The sequence below is a fragment of the Mustela nigripes genome, chromosome 1 (assembly GCF_022355385.1).
Source record: "Mustela nigripes isolate SB6536 chromosome 1, MUSNIG.SB6536, whole genome shotgun sequence".
Lineage (NCBI taxonomy): Eukaryota > Metazoa > Chordata > Mammalia > Carnivora > Mustelidae > Mustela > Mustela nigripes.
In genome coordinates, this window is record NC_081557.1 from 14,771,519 (window position 1) to 14,781,311 (window position 9,793).

The following is a 9,793-nucleotide window of genomic DNA, read 5'->3' on the forward strand; positions in this document are numbered from 1 at the left end:
TGATTGAGTGACGTAAGAAGGAAAGATATGGTCCTGATATACACAGAATATTCTGCAGTGATGGGTCAATGTAGCTCAAAAGTGAATAGATACAGCACTCATCCACATTCTGGAAAATCCATGAAAGTCAGTGGTGAAGGAAAATTCTTTCAATGGGTAGAACTTGAAGCCATGTACCTGGTATTCACTTTCTTGGAAGGAGACATGGCTGGATGCAGTAAGTATACTGATTCATGGGTTTTGGCCAAAGGTTTGGATGAATAATCAGGGACTTGGAGAAAAAAACAAAAAACAAAAAACAAAACAAACAAACAAACAAAAAACAAAACACATTGGGTTATTGATAACAAGAAAATTTGAGGAAGAGTCATGTTTCCATAGCTTTCTGAATGAATAAAAACACATAAACATATTTATGTCCATTGTGAATGCTCATCAAGGACTGACCAGCAGAGGATGATTTTAAGAATCAAGTGGAGGAGTGCCTGGGTGACTCAGTGGGTTAAAGCCTCTTCCTTCAGCTCAGGTTATGATCCCAGGGTCCTGGGATCGAGCCCTGCATCGGGTTCTCTGCTGAGCAGGGAGCCTGCTTCCTCCTCTCTCGCTGCCTGACTCTCTGCCTGCTTGTGATCTCTGTCAAGTAAATAAATAAAATATTAAAAAAAAATCAAGTGGAAATAATGACCCAGTTTGTGCCTACTAGTCAGCCTATTTCCTATGCACTCCTGTCATAACTCAATGGGCTCATGAACAAAGTGGCTATGGTGGCAGAGAGGAAGTTTATACATTAGCCCAACAGCATAGACTTCCACCCACTAAAGCTGCCATGGGCATGACCACTGCCAAGTGCCAACTCAGCAGATGCAAACTAAAGTCCCCAATATGGCAGCATTGCTTGGCATGGTCAGCTTGGGTGCAGGTTGATTACATTGGAATGTTTCCATCATGGAAGGGCAGTAATTTGTTTAGACAGCCATAGACACTTCCTTTGGATAGGGATTTGCATTCCCTTTATGCAACACTGCTGACAAAACTACACCCATGGACTTAGAGAATTTTTTTTGTCCAAAATCATTGCATTTCACACAAATTGTTTCTGATCCATAATCTCTCTTCACAGTAAATGAACTGCCACGATGGGCCCATGCTTATGGAATTCATTGGTCTTATTATATTTCTCCTCCTGCTGAAGCAATTCCTCTCATAAAATGGTGGAATGACCTTCTGCAGAATTAGTTATAACATGAGTGATGTAGCATTACCTATCAGGGTTGGAGCAAGGGTCTTCAGTTGTCTGAAAGGTCATATATGCTCTGAATAGGCATCCATGCCATACTGCTGTTCATCCCATAGTGAAGTCCTATAATCAAAAGATAGAAATGGGAGAGGCAATATGCATTACTACCCTTAGTTACCCACTAGCAAAATTTGTGTTTCCTGTTGTCATTTACTTCTGCTTTTCTTCATTTTAGGTATGTATTCCAAAGGGACAAATGCTTCTAACAGAAGACACAAAAACATTCTATTGAACAGAGTGTTAAGACTGCTGCCTGACCACATTGGACAGCTCATGCATTTAAATCAATAGGCAAAGAAGGAGGTTGCTGTGCTAGCTGGGGTGATTGATTTTGGCAACCAAGGAGAAATTGGACTACTCCTCCACAATGGAGGTAAGAAAAAGTATATCTAGAAAACAGGAGATCTGATAGGACTGCACTTACTATCACCATACTCTGAGATTGTGGTCAATGGAAAATAACAAAATCCCTATCTAGGCAGAACTATTCATGACTCAGACCCTTCTGTAATGAAGGATTGTGTCATCCCATCAGCTAAAGAAGCATCACCAGTTTTGGTGCTTGTTAAAGGCACAATGAATATAAGAATAAGTAAGAAAAAAAAAAGTAACTATGAATTAATCATGTGACTGTTACAAAAATGAATACTGTAATTATTGGATTTACTCCTTATATTATGAATGTGTTTGTGTGAGTGAATATATATAAAGCAAAAGCTTTGTTTTCTTCCCTTTTTTATTAGCTTATCATGAAACAGAAGATATATTGAATTTCTGCCATAGCATTTTAACATTCTTACTTGCCACTTTTGTATTCGTCTTACTGAATATCAAGGAAAAAGAAAAAGTTACCCAAAAAATTTATCTTCCCTTCCTCTGGAACTTTTAGAGAATTTTCAGTTGTATGCTGGACAGTTTTATGATGTTAGGTGAAATTATGATCTTGTGTTTTTATTGTATTTATTTATTTATTTATCCATTCTAGAGATTAAGTATGGGTTAAGGAGATGTGTATTGGTGCTAGTGGATAAAAAATGAACTTGTACTGCTTAATTTTATGTGTTAACATGGCTTGATCACAGGATGCTCAAATATTTGTTCAACTATTGTTTTGGATTGTGACTATAAGGTTTTTCTGGATGATGTTAATTTTGAATTGGTAGACTGAATAAAGTAGATTGCCTTCACTAATGTGCAGGCCTCATCTAACTATATTAAGCCCTTACAATTACAGAATGCTAACCTCCCCTGAATAAGAGGGAAATCTCCTACCTGAGAGCCTTCCAACTAACCATTAGCTCTCCCTGTCTGATGACTTGCCCTCTGACATATTAACTCTTCCTGATCTAAAGAGCCTCCTGCCTATGGACCTGTACTGGGACATTGGCTTTTACTGGTTTATAGCAGTTTCTGGTCTTTAAACTCAAAACACGACATAGACTGTACAGATTTTGCACTTGCCAGCTTCCCTATGCATGAAAGTCAATTATTTTCAATATACCTCTCTCTCTCTTTCTCTGTGTGTGTGTGTGTGTGTGTACTCTGAATGATTTAAAATTTTCATGGATCAGGAGACTCAATATTGTTTAGAAGTCAATGGTACCTTAAACATTGCACATTTAATACAACCCCTGTCAAAATTCCAATGACAAAATATGCAGATTGAAAAATCAGCTGAAAGATTCATATGGAGTCTCAAGGGAAGTTTAGTTAAAAAAAAAAAAAAAATTCTTGAATAGAAGCTGGGGCAACTGGATGGCTCAGTCCATTTAGTGTCTGTCTTCTGCTCAGGTCATGATCCCGAGGTTCTGGGATCAAGCCCAGTGTTGGGTTCCCTGCTGGGGGAGTGGGGGTGGAGAATCCGCTTCTCCCTCTCCCTCTGCCTGCCACTCCCCTGCTTGTGTTTTCTCTCTGTCTTCTCTCTCTTTTTCAAATAAATAAATATCTTTAAAAAAGGAAAAAGAAAAAAATGTTATGTCTCACATCTTCTGATTTTAAAACTTATTACAAATCTACTGTAATCAAAAGAGTATGGTAATGGCATGAAGACAGACAAACAAACAAATGGAACAGATTACAGAACCCAGAAATGCACCATTACATATATGGTCACCTGACTTCCTACAAAAGTGTCTAGATCATCCAATAGGGAGATGATAGTTCATTTCAAAAAATAGTTTGGGAAAACTAAAGGTTCATGTGCAAAAGAATGAAGGTAGACCAGCAACGTACACCATATACAAAATAAACTCAAAGAGATCAAAAACCCGAGTATAAGAGTTAAAACTATAAAAGGTTTATATATATATTTTTTAAGATTTTACTTATTTGTTTGACACAGAGAGAGCGAGCAAGAGAGATAGAGAGCAAACACAAGCTGGGGAAGGGTGGGGTGCTGAGTGGCTCAGTCCTTTGTTTGCCTTCAGCTCAGGTCATGATCACAGAGTCCTGGAGTCCAGCCCCACCTTGAGCCTTGGCTGTATGGGAAGCCTGCTTCTCCCTCTTGGACTCCCTCTGCTTGAGCTCCCTCTCTGGCTCTCTCTCACTGTCAAATAAGTAAAATCTTAAAAACAAAACAAAACAAACAATCAAACAAACAAACAAACAAAAAAACACAATCAAAGGGAAGTGAGGGGAAGGGCAGGCAAGGGAGAAGCAGGCTTTCTGCTGAGCAAGGAGTCTGATGCAGGACTCAATCCCAGGACCCTGGGATCATGACCTGAGCCAAAGGCAGCCACTTAACTGACTGAGCCACAACGGCTCCCAAAACTATAAAATGTTTAGAAGAAAATATAAATGAAAAGCAAAAGCTTTAAGACATTACCTTAGGAAATAATTTCTTGAATATGACTCCAAAACACAGGATACAGAAGAAATAAATAAATAAATTGAACTAACTCAAAGTTTAAAACTTCTAAAAAAGGCCACAGTCAACAGAGTGAAAAGACAACTCATTGAACTCCTAAAACTCAATTATCAACAAAACACTTGAATAAACATTTCTCAAAAAAAAAAATACATGAATGGGCAATGAGCACATGAAAACATACCCAAATTCACTAAGCACACGTGTGCATACTGTTCATAAGAATATAAAAATGGTGCAGCCACTGTGAAAGACAGTAAGACATTCTTCAGAAAGTTAACAATACAATGATGAAGCAGTCTCAAATTTCCATTTCCAGTATATAGCAAAATCACTGGAGGTGGGAATTAAAAGAGATATGAGTACCCTCATGTCCATATCAGCATTAGTCCTGATAGCCAAAATAAGTAAGCAATTCAAGTGTCCATCAACATATGAACAAACATAATGTGGTATACATACAATGGAATATTATTCAGCATAGAAAAGGCAGGAATTTCTGAGCCATGCTTCAAGACTGATACACTGTGATGACATATTAAATGAAATACACCATTTATGTTTCATAAACTTGATATTTTTAAAGATTTTATTTATTTGTTTGACATACAGAGATCACAATTAGGCAGAGAGGCAGGCAGAGAGAGAGAGAAGGAAGCAGGCTCCCTGCTGAGCAGAGAACCCGATGTGGGACTTGATCCCAGGACCCTGGGATCATGACCCAAGCCAAAGGTAGAGGCTTTAACCCATTGAGGCACCCAGGCATCCCAATAAATTTTATATTTTATAACAGGTTTATACTTAAAGGGAAATGCTATATGTTCTATGTTCAGTTTCCTCTGTTGCCATCTTACATAGAATAGCACATTAGTTCACAAGTAAATAACTTTATGAGACACATTATTTTTAACTAACAACCATGTTTTATTCAGCTTATTTTCACTAATGGCATTTTTCTTCTCCAAAATCTTCATCCAGCATGCCACATTAAATTCAGTTGATGTGTTTTCTTCGGCACCTCCAGACAGTAAGTTTCTCTAGATAATCTCTTATTATTCCAAGTACAATTAATACAGCATTTTATTACTTTTAGGTGTGTAAAATAATGATTCTATATTTCTGTAGCTAATTCAGTGCCCATCATAATAATTCTGCTCGACTATTCTTATTTTTGATGAACTTGACTGTTTCGAGCTGAACTAGTGAGACATTTTATATAAAAACCTTCACTTGGGGTTTGTTTGATATTTTACTCAAGATTGGACTGGGCTTATGGGTCATTGGGAGAGAGATCACAGAGGCAAAGTGCCATTTACATCAGATAATGCCAGTGGGTACCCATTTTCAATGTGACTCATCATTGTTGGTGTGAACCTTGATCACCTGGTTGAGGTAGTGTTTGCCACATTTCTCCTCTGTAAACTTACTCTCCCTTCTGCCCCCTCCCCATCCAATTCCACAGTGAGCCTTTGGAAGAAATTAACTTGTGTACAACCTACAAATAAAAGATTGAGAGTTATCTATAACCCTTTGAGAGAAGATTTTCTATAAACTCATTAGGGATTCTTTTTTTATGGGATTTGTCTATCATTACCTAATTACTAGATGGTTATTTAAGTGTTTAGTATCATAACATGTGGATTTTTAAATTATGAATTATACTTCAATTCAGTGTCATTTATTTTGTTCCTCAACTGTTTCTAGCTTTTGGCACTGGAGGTGTCTTCCCATTGGCTCTTGTGACCTTTTGGTCTAATCACAGTGAATGTATTCTAATTACAGTGAATGTACTTGTGTGTGTGTGTGCATTTGTGTGTGTTTGTGTGTGTTAGCAATTCCTTACCTTTCAGAATTTAAAAAAAAATAAAATAAAATAAAATAAAAATAAAAAAGTCTGGTTGGGCATCTGGGTGGCTCAGGTCATTAAGCTTCTTCCTTCAGCTCAGGTAATGATCTCAAGGGTTCTGGGATTGAGCTCCACATGGAGCTTCTTTCCCAGTGAGGAGCCTACTTCTCCATCTCCCTCTGACTGCCACCCCCCACACCCAGCTTCTGCTCTATCTCTATATATATCTTTCTGTCAAAAAATAAATATTACAAAAAAACCCCACAAAAAACAAAAAAACAAGATGTTCCAGTTCATCTTGTATATTCGCTGCTTCAGACTTAGAACCAGTCATTTATTTAAGAAGTCCAAATTCATTTTCTTGGATAATGGTATCAGGAAGCATGGCCTGGCCACTAGAACACTAGATAATCACTGTTTTTTGTTTGTTTGTTTGTTGCTTGTTTGTTTTAATCCAAAGGGCTTTATTTTTTTTTTAATTTCTTTTCAGTGTTCCAGAATTCATTGTTTGTGCACCACACCCAGTGCTCCATTAAATATGTGCCCTCCATAATACCCACCACCAGGCTCACCCAACCTCCCACTCCCCTCCCCTCCAAATCCCTGTTTGTTTCTCAGACTCCACAGTCTCTCATGTTTCATCTCCCCCTCCAATTTTCCCCAAGTCACTACTCCTCTCCATCTCCCAATGTCCTGATAATCACTGTTTTTTTTTTTTTAAATTATAGCTAAATATACACAATTTCTGGCCCAAGTAAACACATTTTTCCCATAATCTAAAAATAAATATTGAAGTCAAGCACAGAGATCAATTATCATATGGTTTCACCTACACCAATGTTCATAGCAGCTATGGCCACAGTTGCCAAACTGCGGAAAGAATCAAGATGCCCTTCAGTGGATGAATGGATAAGGAAGATGTGGTCCATATACACTATGGAATATTATGCCTCCAGCAGAAAGGATGAATATCCAACTTTTGTAACAAGATGGACATGACTGGAAGAGATTATACCGAGTGAAATAAGTCAAGCAGAGGGAGTCAATTATCATATGGTTTCACTTATTTGTGGAGCATAAGAAATAACATGGAGGACATGGGGAGATGGAGAGGAGAAGGGAGTTGAGGGAAATTGGAGGGGGAAATGAATCATGAGAGACTATGGACTCTGAAAAACAATCTGACGGTTTTGAAGGGGCAGGGGGTCGGAAGTTGGGTGAGCCTAGTGGTGGGTATTATGGAGGGCATGTACTACATGGAGCACTGGGTGTGGTGCATAAACAATGAATTCTGGGGCACTGAAAAAAAATTAAATAAAATAAAAAAATATACCTACAAAAAATTTAAAAATAAATAAATAATTAAAAAATAAATAAATACATATTGAAGATTAAGTTCTTTATTACATCTAGCTCATGCTTCCTAATTAAAAGGGAAGGGGCACTTTAGGGAATGACCTTCCCCAGACTCCATATTTTGCATCATTCATGTTTAAATACTACTTCAGGAAAGGCATTTCCCAGTGAACATTGCATGTGAGAGTTGATTTCAGAAAGTGTGGGATGAATGCAGGACCATCATTGTTTTCTGCCAGGAAAGCAAGATCCTGAACATCAGTGACATCGAAAGAGATCAGACAGAGTTTTAGAAACACTGTGTTTTTTTTTTTTTTAATTTACATTTGAGCAAAGTGTGGCAAAGTTACTTTGAGAAAAGAAGAGAGGACTGAACTGCCCATTCTGCATACGCTCTTATCAAAACTGGTAAGATTTGTGGTGGGGATTAATGTAACCTTGTTTAATACTCAGAGAAAGTTATCTGATAAATGCCACACTTGTAGCATTTGTGGAAGGATAGAAAGTTTAGGGAATTTTCTGGAAGTACATCACAATCCAAACTGAATAGATGGAATACAAGACATGCACATGGGCTCCTCATGGTGAGATAAGCAAATAGAAATTATATCTATTCCAGTGTTCCAGAAAATGCTCCATAGAGAAGATGATTATACTTTGGATGGAATAGGCTAACCTTTTCAGTGGTAACTGCATACTGAATAAGACCAAACACTACTGGATTGTATCAATGGGAAATTCTCTTAATTATTTCATTCATTTTATGATACTTATTAATAAATATACACTTCTTTTAAATATAGGATTTTTATACATCTTCAATTCAGCAGCGAACAGATAAAAATTCCCTTCCTTATGTTGCTTTGTTCAAATGCATGCTTTTCTTTTATTTATTATTATGTGAATGATACAAATGGCTTAGTCTATAACTCTCCCATAGACAGATGATAGGTGATAGAGATAGATGATAGATAGATAGATGATAGATTGATAGATAATAGGTAGATAGATAGATATCTGTTTTTATAATATTTAACTGTTAGAAACCATGAACAATATTCCATTCCAGTCTGTTGAAGAGCTGGACAAAGAACATGTCTGGTGAACTCCAAAGAGTGAGGGCAAACTGTAGTGAATGTCAGTGTGGTTGGGATATGATGTGGTTAAGAGCCTTGAGTCCAGAACTGCCTCCAGAGATGACTCACCCTCTTACACAGACATTTAAATCTTACTCTGGCCCTGGGAATTTTGCTGTTTCTGCAGTCTTTCAGGAGACAGTTGTTATCATCCAGTAATATGCCAATGTGATTAACAAACTATCTACTAAGAGAAGGTTTTAAAAAGTTTTATTCTTAATGCAGCATCATTATGACGTATTTTCAACTGCTAAAGGGAATATTTTAAAAGGTAAGTCATCCTCCTAACTTTGATTCCAAGAATACAATTTTCCCACCCTAAAGTCATATTATGCAACTTCAGTACTCTCTTAAATATAATTGATATGAGACCATGATTGTGTGATATATATTGTTCTGCTGTTAATGAAAACATTACCATCCTCAGCATACAGTCCTGAATTCTATCATTTCACAACATAATTTAGAAATCATTAACATGTATATCCACTTTTTTTTTTTTTATGATTGTATAAAATACTGTCCCAGACTCACTTAGCTTCTTTCCGATGGATATTGAAGTGGTCTCTTACCTTTTACCAACATGGAAAGGACTGTTGTGATTGTCTTTGTGGCTGTGAGTGAGACTACTTGCAGCAAATGGAATCACTAGACCTGTGGAAATGTGCCATTGAAATATCCTCAATGCTGAAAATCACTCCCTGAGAGATTGCATCCCTTTAATCTCCTACCAAGAATGTGTGGGATCAGTTGTTCCCAACATGGTTTTCAGCAGTGTTTATTAAGAGGCATTTACCAGAAAAAAAAAAAAAAAAAAAAGGTCTGTTTGTTAATATAACAGGTGAAAGGATGTATAATTGGAATTTAAATTGAATGCATTTTTCTAGTAATGAAATTGAAAATTTTTACAAATTATGTTTAATGAGAAGAGATTCTTTTAAAGTCAGTTCTTTTGCCATCTTCGTTTGCACTGGTTTATTTATTTATTTTTTGAAGATATTGATTTATTTGACAGACAGAAGTCACAAATAGGCAGAGAGGCAGGTAGAGAGAGAGGAAGGGAAGCAGGCTCCCCACTGAGCAGAGAGCCTGATGCGAGGCTTGATCCCAGGACCCTGAGATCATGACTTGAGCCGAAGGCAGAGGCTTAACCCACTGAGCCACCCAGGCGCCCCACACTGGTTTATTTTTAAAGATTTTGTTTATTTATTTATTTAGAGAGAAAGCCAAAGCAGCAAAAGGGGCAGAAGGAAAGGGACAGTTGGAATCTTAAACTGGCTCTGTACCCAGCA